This window comes from Pleurodeles waltl, chromosome 4_2 (genome assembly GCF_031143425.1).
Source record: "Pleurodeles waltl isolate 20211129_DDA chromosome 4_2, aPleWal1.hap1.20221129, whole genome shotgun sequence".
In the NCBI taxonomy this organism is placed as follows: Eukaryota; Metazoa; Chordata; class Amphibia; order Caudata; family Salamandridae; genus Pleurodeles; species Pleurodeles waltl.
The window spans coordinates 203,192,633-203,207,972 of NC_090443.1; positions in this window are offsets into that span (position 1 = coordinate 203,192,633).

Consider the following 15,340-nt stretch of genomic DNA (forward strand, 5'->3'; position numbering starts at 1 on the left):
ACAGCACTGTGCACATGATGACTCCAGTTACTGGTGGTAAGATGTCATTCATTTTCAGTCTATATTCTATATGTCATCAGCTGGAGCTATATCACCTACCACACCAAAGTAATCCAACATCATATAATGCAGGACTTAGACAGATGGGGTACAACAGTTTCTGATCACAGGGTCATTACGATCTAGTGCTCAAGCATCTGATGGTATGACATGAACATATGCCAGTAATTTGGCACAGCCACTTTGGCCCACGATTATGAAACACATCAACGGCTGCATACAGGTCATAAAAAAGAGTGTGTAGCCATATTTTCTGACCACATGAAGACACACATGATGCATCAGGGCAACAGATGACAACAAACAAGTCCAATGAAGTCATATAAACTTCTATCCTATCACTATGCAGGCTGCCTTGGCACAGGTCTCCTGCATCCAAAGTTTGTGACCTACATTCCCTGGAACAATCTATGTCCACTTCTTATGTCAGAACAGCATCACATACCTGCCAATTTCACAACTCTGAAATGCCCACATGAAGATGTCATGGTGAAGGTACCTGAACAAAGAACAAAACAAGGAGCATAGGCATAAAACCATACATATGACACAAGTCACATAACAAGCATCTGGAAAACAAAGCACATTGCAATAGATCTGACACAAACAAAGCAACATCATCAAGGTGGGGATGTGTCAAAAGCTATCTCATCAAACAGCCTTTGGCTGACTTTTGAGTGAGTTTCAGCTCCCTAACTATTTCAGAGAATCAAACACATTTTCACAACTGCAGTACTTTGTGCAGTTACACTCATGACATCACATGGCATACTTACACTCATGAGAAGAAGCTGTCAAAAGGATCTTGTCACAAGCCAGCTCCTTCCTCTTCACCACTGTCATCTTCATTTGGCATTTCAGGATTTCCACCCGGTGGTACTGCAGGCTTCCCTTCCTCTGGGATATAAGGGATATTCCTCCACAGGGCGATGTTGTGGAGCATGCCAGATGCCACTGTGATCTGACATACTTTTCCGGGTGAATAGAGGAGGGCTCCACCAGTTCGGTCCAGACAGTGAAATCTGGCCTTCAGGAGCCCAAAAGCCCACTCCACTTCCCACTGTGTTCTTCCATGGGCCTCGTTGAAGCAGACTTCACCTGGCATAGTTGGATTCCTCAGCGGCGTCAATGACAAAGGACATTTGGATCTGCTGAGTCTCCTGTTAATGGGACTTAAGTACAACAATGAATCACTCACTTCATGATTGTAGCTCCTGACATTGCTCACACACAATCAGAATAGACTGACTTACCAACCATTCAGGCCCTATCTGGTTGCAATTGTGACAGCAGCTGGGGTATGGTGCTGTTTAACATTATGAAAGAATCATGGGCTGATCCGGGGAAACGAGCACAGACGTTTGAGATGTAGAGATCAGATAAACAGACAACTTGCATGTTGATTGAATGGAAGTTTTTCCTGCTGTGATAGACTTGTTCAGTGGCCTGTGGTGGCACCAAGGCAACATGTGTGTCATTAATGGCCCCCACCACATGTGGGAGGAGGGCAAACCCATAAATGTCAGCCTTCACATTAGCTAAATACTCACTTCTGGGGAACCTGATATAGCTGTCAATTTGTTTCAACATTGCTGATAGGAAATCTCTCAATACAAGACTGAACATAGGTTGGGACATATCACCAGATATGGTCACTGTATGTTGGAAGGACCCTGTGGCCAAGAAGTGCAATACTGCCATGAGTCTCACAATGGGTGATATGCATGTTGGATTACTGTTTTCAAGCATCAAATCTGACACCAACACAAGGCATAAATCCACTACTGCTTGCCTATTCAGACGGTATAGTTGAATTATGTGGCTTTCTTCCATGGTTTGTCTGTCAATGGATGGTACACTGGAGATTGCCACATCCTCCCTCTCCCTGGGTACCTATTTGTTAAAATACATGAATGGGAGCATTAGGCACTGTGTCTACACCAACTTACATGATGTCTACCAACGAAATCATGTGACAAAGCATTTCAGACTTGGAATACATTGCACCCAGTACACATCACAACTGTCAACTACAAAAGGGTCAAATGTGGTCCCCAAGGTTGACAAGACGTGTTCACAGCATGGATTTGTGCAACAACCAACTAGCTGCTACTCAGTTGCCCCTCAAAATTTAACAGTATTTTCTGACCATCAAAAATACTGTTAGCTGCCGTGGACAGTGTACCACAGTCATATGCCATGTGTGCCAGCAACACACTACACCGGTGATTGTGTAGTAGGACCTACACAGCAAGACTAATTTGGGATGTTTGTGATGATCCTACACACATGCTGTTGTGACGCATTTAACAGGGCCATATACCGTATTTCCAACCTCCAAAATGGCAAATGCCTGACCTACTCCACTGGACATTAGGAAATGCCGGCACTGTGGGTGGCACCACTCACAGATGACACAGCCATAGGCTAACGTTGTTGCCTGTGGTGATCGCAGGCCAACGGCTGTGGCCGTTGGTAGTGATGACTGTGTACCTGGCATATGTTTACACCGCGTTTTGTAAAATCACTCACTTCACCCCTGACACTGCTGTCAGCAATACCTCCAACATGTCAGCTGCTGTGTGCCAACTTTGGAAGAAATCATGTCATGGCCAGCACATCAGAGGGCCCCTACCTTCTCTACAGGGGAGCAGGAGAGTCTTGTGGATGACGGCCTTCCCCTGTTTGGACAGCTCAATGGCTCACTAGAGGAGCGAGTAAGAGTCACACAGGCACAGTTCACTCTGTTCAACACCATCCTTTCCCTCCTTAGTGCCAGTTAGACTTCCTGTGTGACTGATGTTGCAGTTTGTGTGGCATCAGTGGGATGTACATGGTGCAGGTACTGGAGAACAGTACTATTGCCCAGATTTAAGAAGCACTATGGCCACATTAGCATAATTCTTATTACGCTAATGTGACGTTAGGCTTCAAAAATTGCCGTGCCATATTTAGAAAGTGGCCAATGCATGCATATGCATAATGTATGCAAAGTTGTTCCCCCGTTAGGTGGACCAGAAAAAATGGCGCAGTGAAATCTACGAGATTCCATTGGTCATTTTTTGCAGCTACTTTTTAGGCATTAAAAGGTGGCACACCATTGGGTATAATGGGCCCCTCGGTACTTGTTCAGGTTAAGCACCAAAACTTTGGCCCTAACCCTGAACAGTACATCAATAGCATAAAAAATGTTGACGCTATTGACCCCTACCTGCTCCATGGTGTACCATATTTTAAATATAGTGAACCCATGGTGGTGGATGGGGAGCTCTAAGGGGCACAAGAAAAGTAGTTTCTTAATTCTACCCCTATATGTTTTTACATTCACATTGTGCTGTGTGATGTGTTTTGAGGCCCTAGATCCTCCTTGTGTTGGATGCATATATCTAGGCAAGGCGACTTTACTGCCAAACATTGACATTTCTAAGGATATGATGGTTGTAAATGTCAGACAACATGTATGTGCATGACAGCAGGACCTATGTATGCATCTTGTTTGAGACATTTGAGGATCTTGTGAGCAATGTGTATTGTGCCACAGATCTTCCATTTCACATCTGGCTGTGCCAAACTGTTGTTTAAAAGGCATGTCATGACTCACTGTGCCCTTCAAGTTGCCACAGAAGCCACAAGCCACATTGATGATGGCCAAATGATGTACTGTCATGCACGGAAATGATGGAAATGTGATTGTCATGTAGGTTCTGTCTGCTCAGTCTGCTGAGACCAGGGCCTGTCAAAAGTATCTCCCAGTATGGGATACACTCCAGGCTGTAGGAGAGTTACTGTGGCTATGCAACTGTGGCACTGTGCCTATTCCCTATAGACCTGAAGTTCCTGTCATGTGGTGGCCAATATGACGCTCTAGTGGCAAAACTTGCCCTGAATGCCTCATTCCATTGACTAGATTAAGAAAGGGTACTGAGGTAAATTCCTGAACTAGTCCACATGTGCATCTTGCATAATTGTCAATGTGTGCCTTTGACTCATGACAGGTCCCTTACTCCCACAGCTCTGTTGTCATTTTCACATAAGTCCTATTTGTCCAGAACAGGTGTATTGCTCAATTCACAAACACACAGTCAGATAGAGTGTAGATTCCAGGGAGCCCATGACATGTGACTCCGTAATTTGGCAACATAGCAGAAATTTAACTTAACATACAATTGTGTGTTGGATGCCATCTCTGTAGGTTTGCCGTATATGTTCAAAGGTGTGTTCTGTGGTACAGGTACGTATCACAGAAACCCACCCACCCTGAAGTGGCATGAGCATTTTGTAGGCCAAATGTCCACACATGCACAGGGTTTCAGTACCCACCATGCCATCCCTTACATTGTCACTCAAGTCTTAGAGTGAAGTCTGTACTGCAGTAGTTGCCTGTAGGTATGTAGCCACAGTGGTATGTAGTGTGTCACTGAGACTCATATCATAGTAAATGTTGCTGGAGCCTGGGCTACATGATGTTAGTAGGCTTGCTTAGTCATTGTAGACCATGAACAAGGTAGTGGGTTAGTCTGCAGTTAAAAGTCTGTAGTCATCTCCCTGTACTTATTAGCATGTGTGCTTTACACTTGTGGTGTATTGACAAATAGTGAATCTTGTGTTTGGTGTTTCTGACATGTGTGTGACACAACCATTTGGTCAAAAACTTGCTTTTGTAAACTTTCTCTCTTGCATCCATACAGGTCAACCCCCATCAGAAGAAGGGGATTTGGAGAGCCATCACTCGGAAGATAGGACCCAGGGGGTCCATAGCCGGTGGAGCACCCACTGTCGGAAAGAGATGGGAGGACCTGAGACGCAGGGAGGACCAGAAGATCGCAGAGGTCCAGCTGAGGCTGTGCTCATAACGTGGGTAGGGCCCATGTCAGAGCGTGACCCCCCAATGGCTCGTATTCTGGTAGTGGCCTACCCAAAGCTTGATGAGTGTTTGAGGGGAGCACAGCAGCCACAAGGGATGAGTCCAGGGCATATTCCTGCCTGTCAAACTGCCAAGTTGATGTGCTAGGTTTGGCCATCTCCCCCTGAAGAGTGGGAATGGGCCATGTGTGACAGACAAGATGAGTACCTGTTTGTGTAGGTATGGAAGTTGGTGCATGCTGATGTGCCTTGTCTAGAAGCCCAGGGACCTAGGACACAACTGAGTACAGTCCACAAACAAGTTGCTCTCCAGAGCCAACACACGACCATGTACAGTGATCAATCAAGTAATGTTGGTGGCTGTTGTGGGTGTAATTTGTATGCAACAATCCACAACTCTACAGTGTGACAGCCCAAGCAAAATGAAGTGATGTATCACTGTCCTCAGTCATGTGTCTACTAGAGTGAGTAAATTGGCATCTGCCCCACCAGAGGCCACTTGTCATCAATGTGTCACAAGTGCTAGTGCCTCAATACTTTCATGTGGAGGTGGCAATCATACATGTGACAGAGCATACATTGTTCTTTGGATGTAGCTATAGATAAATACATTCCCTTGGTAAGTGGGGAATGTCCATTGACATGATTTGTGTGACATCACTGTAGCCAACATGCCTTGTGCCTACATATTAGCATGTTTTCATTTCACTTTTGAATTTTTTTTTACTGCTGTTTCATGCATGGTCTGCTTGTGTTCATGCGATGCTTTATGTATTCCCTAACATGAGTGTGCAGGTGAACATGTATTTGTAATTAGACATATATCATGGGGCTATGGGCCAGATGTAGCAAGACACGAATTTGCGAATCGGAAAATGCGAGTCGGTGCGACTCGCAATTTCCGATTCGCAAATTTGTATGCAGAATGGTGTCTCAGACACCTTCTGCGAATCGCAAGGGGATCGCAAAGACTCACCTCATTAATATTAATGAGGTGAGTCGCAATTTGTGACCCCCTTGCGATTCCCTGCATTCTCAGGGATGGTGGCCTGCTGGAGACAGCAGACCTCCATGTCTGTGACTGCTTTTTCAATAAAGCAGTTTTTTTTTTTTTTGGTATTGCAGCCCGTTTTCCTTAAATGAAAACGAGTTGCAATACAAAATAAAAAATGAAATCATTTGTTTTCGTTTTTTCAGAGTAGGCAGTGGTCCATTGTGCGACATTCACAATTCCCTTTTGCGAAGGAGTTAGCACCCACTTCAAGTGGGTGCTAACTGCGAATTGCTTTGTGACCGCTTTCCCGGTCACAAAGCAATTCTGCATCGCGGTGCGAGTCGCAAATAGGGAGGGAACACCCCTTCCTATTTGCGAGTCGCATTCCCATTTTGCGAGTCGGTACTGACTCGCAAAATGGGAATGTGCATCGCGATGGCGGTTTTGCATGGCGCAATTTTGCAGTTTGCACCATGCAAAATGGTTCGTACATCTGGCCCTATATCTCTTGTGGTGCAACAGACTTGAGTGTGGCGCCATTGACTGGTGGCTCACACGTATCCACACTCACCATTGCATGTCATTTTGCACGCACAACTGCAGTAGCAATGAAGGAAATGATGGGTAGGACTATAGTTTTCACTCACAATATGTATTTACATGGCCTCTCCAACATTCAAAGGACTATTGGCTTCTACAGATGCAATCAGAGTATGTCATTGTCAGGGGTCCCATTCAAGAGAGGTGATTTCCCTGGGGCTAGTTGATTCATTGTGTTGTGGATTTTGGAGACATATCTCCCTTATGTTTTGCCCAATTTGCCTACAGTGTACATTCCCATGCTAGATGTGTAGTATATCTGAGCAACATTAATACAACCTCAGTGACCCCATAAGGAAAATGTACACATGGTGAGGTGATAATTCTTGATTCTTTTTCATGTGTGACATGGAAATTTCCATGTCACCTTATTCAGACTACTGTACTTCTGTCAGCAACATGCCAGGATTTTGGACCATTATTTCTTATTATTGTGGTATTGTGTATGTGACAAATAGATGTATGCATGAACATGTGTGGGATCTGTGTAAATGAACCTCGGCATTGGCCTACTATTGTATGACAACAGGTAACTGAGGTATGATACATGAGGCAAACCATTGAGGTTGACAAGGTCTTCAACTTGTTCAATGGTTACTGTGTTGCACAACTTCACCCAAGCAATTGCCGCTGTCTGAGGTTCTGATTTTCCTGTGGGCATCTGTTGACAGTTCATGTGGTATGCATGCAGATTGTGTAGTAAATGTAGGAGCCACTTTGATGGACTTTGTTGCTGGTGCCTTATTTACATCATGATAATGTTTGCTAATCACAGCTGTTGTTCAAGTGTGATCAGGCAACACAAAAGAATGATTTAATGGAGTGCTAAAACCATTCAAACATTCACCCCATTCACAGATCTGGGTTGAATCGATCGTTCATCTGCTCACCATATCACCCCAGTTTGTAACCAGCCATATGCAAATCAGTCTTTACCCTGCTCTCCATTGAAATAGTCCAGCATGAACTGCCATGCCAAGTCCTCCCTGGACAGGAAACAAGCATCCTGGCACCAGTTTCAGGGTTTCACCGCTCATCTCCCAGGCTAGCTTGAATCCAGTGGCACAGCGAGCAAGGGACCCACCTCTGGGCATACTCTGGCTACGTAGGGAATCTTTAGCAACACAAAAGGATGATGCACTGAGTGCTGAAACTTTTCAAACTCTCACCCCCAGTCACAGATCTGGGTTTAATCCATTGTTCTTTTGCTCACCATACCATGCCAGTTTGGACCCAGCCATATGCAAATCAGTCTTGGTCCTGTTTCCTGTGGAAACAGCCCAGTCCGAACTGCCAGGTCAGGTCCTCCCTAGACCAGAAACAAGCATCCTGGGACTGGTGTTGGGGTATCACCTCTCATCAGTCAAGCTAGCTTGAATGCAGTGGCACAGTTAACAAGGGACCCCCCTTGTCTGGGCATACCCTGGCCACTTTAGCTGATTTTAGCAAAAGAAAGGATGATGAAGGAGTGCTTACACATTTCAAACACTCACCCCAGCCATAGATCTGGGTTCAATCCATCGCTCTTTTGCTCACCATGCCTCCCCAGTTTGGACCCAGTCATATGCAAATCAGTCTTTACCCTGTTCCCCATGGAAAAAGTCCAGCCGAACTGCCAGGCCAGGTCCTCCCTGGACCGGAAATAAGCATCATAGGACCAGTTTCAAGGTATCACCCCTCATCAGCCAGGCTAACTTGAGTCCAGTGGCACAGTGACCAAGTGTTGCTAAAGCTGCCATAAGCCGCTAAGGTATGCCCAGATGTGGGTCCCTTGCTTACTGTGCCACTGGATTACAGAGGGTGGGCGTTCCTTTGCCCCAGGCACCTCATCCCCATCCCCTGCTAGCCCTGCTGACCTGGGTGAGGAGGCTATTGATCTCCTGAGGAGTATCTCTTTGAGGCAGACTGCAATGGTGAATGCCATCCAGGGTTTGGCCAGTCAACTTCAGCAGGCAAATGTGTACCTGGAAGGCATTCATAGTGACATGTCTGGTCTACTGAGATATTTTCAGGCTCTGGCCTCCTCGCTGATAGCAGCCATCCACCCCCTCTCAATTCTTCCCCCACCACCTCCCTCTTCCCAATTCAAATTCCCTCTTCCCCTACCTGTCCTAAGCACACAGACACATCTGTGTGTACCCACCTCACCACATACAAGCAGAACACATAGACACAAGCACCACAAGACACACCAGCACACAAGCACTCAACAGTCACCCACAGACATCTCAACAGCCACCATTTCCACAGTCACCCCAATGACCCCCACCGACCCACACACCACAACCACCATGTCCACAGACACCATCACAACACACAGTGACGCATCCACCGCATCCACCATACACGCAGACAATACCTTACAACCCACAGAACCACACTTCAGACACCATACCACCAGACAATACCGCAACACACACAGACACATCCACAATATCCGCAATACCCACAAACAACTTCCCAACACAATGTGTTAAGTCTTTGTACAAACACACACAGTGACACAGTGAAAACATCACAAAAGGACTCCACACCAGTTTAGAAAAAAATTGCCAATATTTATCTAAATCAAGCAAGACCAAACAGACAAAACTCCAACATACACAAGTAAAGATATAAAATTTTGAAATAAAAAGAGTCTTACTCCACAAAAATCAATGGATGAGTTGTTTTAGCACAAAGTACCTGATATGCATCAAAAATAAACCCACAGGGGTGAGGGTGCATCAGAAAAGTAAGTGATGCATTAATTCCTTACTCACAAGTGAGGCCGTGCATCGATTCTTCTTCTGCTGGGTAAGCGATGCGTCGATTGACAGGCGAGCAGCTCGGGTCTGTGCAGGGATGTTGAAGATTTGACATCCAGGGACAATGCGTGGAAAATCTGGAAGCACGGCAGAAATGCATCTGCGGTGAGCTGGCGATGAGTCGATTTTATCGGCGCTACATTGATTTTTCAGTCGCAGTGCAGGCTCTGTATCAATTTTTCCGCACTCAGCTCTGGTGTGTGGATTTTCACTCTGCCAGCTTCTCCTTCCAGGGGCCCAGGGACTGGATGTGGCACCTCTTGGCAAGTCAAGGGGTCTCCGCAGGAGAGCCCAGGTGCTGGCAGATGAAGTCTTTGATGTCCCTGAGACTTCTTAACAGGAGGCAACCTCATTCCAAGCCCTTGGAGAAACTTCACAAGCAGGATACACAGCAAAGTCTAGTCTTTGTCCTCTATAAAGCAGAAGCAGCAACTGCAGGTCAACCTAGCAAAGCACACATAGCGAAGGGGTAGTACTCCTCCTCACAGCTCTTCAGCTCTTCTCCTTAGCAGAGGTTCCTCTTGATCCAGAAGTGTTCTAAAAGTCTTGAGTTTTGGGTCCAAGCAGGCAAGCTTAAAAGAAAAGTATTTGTAGTGCACAAGACACTGCCTCTTCCTTGCCCTGCCCTAGTCACACTCTAGGGGATTGAAGAGTATATTGTGAGGGGACAGACACACCCCTTTCAAGTGCAGGTGACAGCTCCTCCCTCCCACTCTAGCCCAGGAAGACTCATCAGGATTTGCTGGACACAACTCAGCTCCATTAGTTTCACTGTCTAGAATGAATTCACAAACAGCCCAACTTTCATTCTGACCCAGACGAGGATTCAGCAACCAAGCTGATGCACAGAATGGTTAAACAATAAAATGCCCACTTTCTAAAAGTGGCATTTTCAAACAGAAAGTCTAAAAACCAACTTCACCAAAAGATGTATTTTGAAATTGTGAGTTCAGAGACCCCAAACTCCAAATCTCTATGTGCTTCCAATGGGATAATGCACTTAAAGATATTTAAAGGCAATCCCCATGTTAACCTATGGGAGAGATAGGCCTTGCAATAGTGAAAACTGAATTTGGCAGTATTTCATTACCAGGACATGTAAAGCACCCCAGTACCAGTCCTGCCTTTTAAATACACTGCACCCTGCCCATGGGGCTACCTATGGCTTACTTTAGGAGTGACATATGTAATAAAAGGGAAAGCTGGGACGAGCCTGAGGCATGTTTACAGGGCTACTCATGTGGGTGGCACAATCAGTCCTGCAGGCGCACTAGTAGCATTTGATTTACAGGCCCTATGCACACATAGTCCACTGTACTAGGGATTTGGCAGTAAATCAAATATGCCAATGATGGATAACCAATCATAATTGCAATTTACACAGATCAGCACTGGTAAAGTGCTCGGAGTACCTAAAAATGAAATCCAGCACACAGTCAAAAATACAGGAAGCAGAGGCAAAAAGTCAGGTGAAACTACACCATGGATGCCAGGTCTAACAAGCCCCCACTCACATCCCAATCCATCCCTTCTGCATCCATGTCCTCCCTGTCACACCTGCTCCCTCTGCAACACCCATACCCATCCCCTCCAAAGAAGAAGCCCATCCCTCCTAAGAAACAGTTCATCCCTCATAACCCCAAACCCATCTATCTCAAACCTAACCCCATCCCACCCAAGCATGATCCCTGAGATGCATGTATGCCCACTTGATACCTCTTCCTGTGGAGGTCCCCTGGCAGTGATTGGAGTCAAGCTTGGGCACAATCATGTAAATGGACTTGTATTTGGACTGGCCAATGGCCTTTGCTGTTAATAAACCCAAATTGTTGTTCTGTTTGGTACACATTTGTCCTGCATTACTTTTCTACCTTTTTGTTGTTCCTGAGCAATTTTTGTTGTATGCCTACACTTGTGTGGGTTTCACTCTGATTGACGATCCATTTGCTGTTGTTGGCAAAATTTTACTTTCTGGGCAGTGCTGCTGTCACCTAGGACAAGGGTAGATGTTCACTGTATGGATGGATATGACACCCCAATTGGATTGTTAATTCAATAGGGGTGTCATTACATTGTGCTCTGTTTGATATGTTAAGTATTTAATCTTGGGATGGCCAATGTCAGCATGTATAGTGTTAGAATAGTCTCCCTGATATGGATTATGCATTTGGCTCATGTGTGGAACCTAGAGTTTTGTTTGTCCACACATGGAGGATGTTCAATTGCGCTACCTTCCTTTACAGTTGACTGACCATGTGTCCAATTTGATGTGTGTACATTCCAGCTTCATCTACATGTGTGGCCCATACTGTTACTGGTGTATTTGCTTCATTGACTTGCACTTACACATTTGGCAGATTTGCATGTCACTTGACTGTACTATTGTTTGTTCCTGAGATACATGTAGGGCCATTTCTGTGCAAATGGTGTTTTGGAGTATGTGCAACGTGAAATGTGTCCCAGGGCAGCATCCTTCCAGGAGAACTCCTGATGCCCCCATCCCTATTGTACAGGCATTGTTTGCATTGTGAGCTTTTGATATTTGTCTCACAAAATATTATGTATCCCTGACCTTCCATACTGTTGCAATGTGAGGAATATGTGGGTGTCCATTATAGGGATGTTTAATGGGAGGGGTGTTTGTTTCGAATGACACATCCATACATATGTGTCTTCAATCTGATCACAGTCCATGGCATGTGAGCAAAGTGATGGTGTCAGTTGAATTCCGTGTGATGTTGATGTGGTGTTGCTGTTGTGTGTCACAATGTTCTGCACACTTCACTCTCCTTGTGACTAAGAAGAGCAGACATGTGTTATTATGGAGTGTGGTGGTGCAGTGTCGGTGACCTGCCCAAAGGGGGCGTTTTATGGCTGTGAATATTTCAGTGTGTGAATGTGTGTCCGGACACAATGACAAGTGTACTTGGTCCACTTGGCGTGACCCCAATTTCATGTAGTTGACGGCACGCCGATCTGTTGCTGCGCTTAATGACACAGGTAAGTGTGTGTTCATATGGTCGGTAACGTCCACAGCGGTGTGGCATTTGTTCTCCATCTATGAGCAGCAGCAGCTGTAGGACATGTGTGATCAGCTCCATGGTGGAACAGGACATGTGACGCTGTCTGCAGGTGAGTTCCTTATTTTCTATTCTCCATTTCTGCTTGTTGGAATGTGGTGGTTGGACTGCCACAGTCACGTTGGTGGAATGCAACATCATAATGTGTCTCGCAGAAACACTGTCTCCGACAGCCTCATTGGCTTATCTTGCAGCCTCAGTGGTCTGCGCTGCCTGTCGGTGCTGGTGCGACCCCTGTGGTCTGTCTTTCCTCTATGAAACTGCATGCATCGAAATACGGTGGTAGGACCACCTATCCAGTGGCAGTCGGACCGCCGCCACCACCATGCCGATCCACGGACCACCAAACTTGTAATCAGACCCTCAGTATTATACTTCAATGCACATTCAAAATATATGATTATGTATATAATTTAAATTAATATCTCAACAAATTATGAATAAACATAATTATGTATAGGTTCTCCATGCTATCTAATTTGCAATACATGAATTTAAAGGGATTTACATACTACAATCCAGCAAATTAAAATCTCCATTTGAACACACGCACATACATATATATATATATATATGAACTATTAATCTTCTACTGTGAAAGCACCTTAGACAATAAATTGGATGCTCCTCTTTATCTTAGTAAAATTAAAACACAAGATATATGCAATGTGATTATAATTTTGTGTCACTCCTACTTTGGCATAATGGCACAGCCAAAATTATGCATTCTCAATCCCCCCTCTATTGACGAATTAAGTCATCACAATAATATTAAATCCCTTTAATGAGACTAACTATAAATGTGTCATTTTCATCAGTTTCCATCTAGATTCTTCCTGACTTTTCATATCATCTTAATATTTACACTGATTCTCCTCCCTCTTTCTCTTCTTTGCCTGCTCACCCTTTGTCCTCTGATAGATTTAGAATCCCAGGATTAGAAATAGTGCACATACAACAATAACCTACAATGGCTTCAAAACAAAACCTACAGCTCCACTTCCTAGGTTCCCAAACCATCTTCCTACAGCAGCAAATCCATCTCCAATAGCCCCCCAGGCACCTGTTGCTTCTAACTCCTTCAAATCCATAGTCAACCCAGAAATGTTATGAATATATTTCTCTAAAGCCTTTCTTTTGGCGGGGATGTAAGTACAGCCTTGATGAACTTTTAGCATTCAGCAGACTCTGTCTGCCCTTCTTTGCGAGCACGACTATTCTGCAAAACCATAGATTTTATCACTACCATCTCTGTTTTCACAAGCAATAAAAAAATGTGCTCTACTAGTTGCCAATTTATCCACTATTGTAGATAGCTACCTAATCTACAAATCATTCAGGATCACTCCTACATGCAGGATCAACACCAAAAATATCTCCTACTAACTCTCCAGCACTAACACCTCTTCTAGTTCTAGGTTTCGTATCCCACACAAGATCATTGAAATGTTCCACATGGTAAATCTTTGGAAAAGCCATGCCAAAATAACATGTACCATGCCATCCTCAGGGTAATTTAAAATAAGTATACTTTCCACAAATATAATAAACTCCCAGGTTTCACAGTATCTTTACCATGTAAAAAGAGTTAATTATTTTCTCTGACATCTAACGTATGTTCACGTTCACTCTTCCTTATAAATAACAGGACCAAATAACTCTTTTCAATATGAATACACAGTTTTCCCTTGTGTTGTTGCCAGTCTAGAGCTAGCACTAGTAAGTTTCCTTTCACTTGGTGTTCCATTTTCCTTTCTAGTCCACCTAAGGTGTTTCTTAAGATTTTTATCTGTTTCAGATCTCGACTTTAAGTGCCTGATTACGATCTTGGCGGGTGGGGTTAATCCGCCACAAACATAATGGATATCCCGTCCGCCAAATTATAATTCTAATATATACTATGGAACTCATCATACTGAGGACAGAATATCTGTCATGTTGGTGATGGAGTATTCCATCTGCCAAGATCATAATCAGGCTCGAAATTTTGTCTTTCACTAAATAAAAAAAAATCTGCTCCACATCGGTCATTGAACAGGCAAAGTTAAGTCTGTGTTCATATGCATTGTCTATTGGCTTCAGAGATACAAAATTATTTCTTGCTATTTCTGCACCTTTAAAATAAGTATTTTAATTCAGGTGTTTGAACATAGGAACTTGTGAAAGAACTAGATCATAATTTGAAAATTAATATTGAAATCTATGCTGTCTATAAAATATACTCAACAAAAGACCACAGGAAACTCCATATGTCAAAGGAATCTGGTGGTAAGTGATGCCCTCTGAAGTAGGCAACTGCATACAGACATAGCAATCCCTTGTGTCCATAGTATCAATATATTCATAAAGCAATCTGAAATATATGTTTGCAGAATAAACTCCTCTAGAATCATCTATGTACAAAGCCTTCTCATCTAATCTATATAAGACACTATAGCCCTCATTATGACCATGGCGATCTTCTGACAGCCAGGGCCACAGTGCCAGTTTCACCTCCGACGGGCTGGTGATGAAGACCGCCACATTATGAGTGTAGCATGTTGGCCTCTGCCAACCTGGTACATCCCCACCTGTACTGCCAGGACGGTTGGACCCACCGGGCAAGAGATTGGCATCTCCGACCCGGCGGTCCAATGAAGACCGCCGGCGGTATAAGGAACCAGCTTTCCACCTGGGTTTCCGCAGCAGTAGCACTGCCACGAAAACCCTGGCGGAAAGGTTACCGGTGACAGGAAATTTCTTTCTTCTCACTGGCAGATGACTCCTCTACCCCCACCACCCTGCAAACCCAATATCCTCACACCGCCCCCTCCACACTAGAACCTCAGACCCCCCTATCAGAACAGCACCCCCACCCCACCTTCTAGCACAGTGCGCCCACCCCATACCAGAACAGCACCTCCACCCCCTACTCCAATACAGCACCACCAACCCTC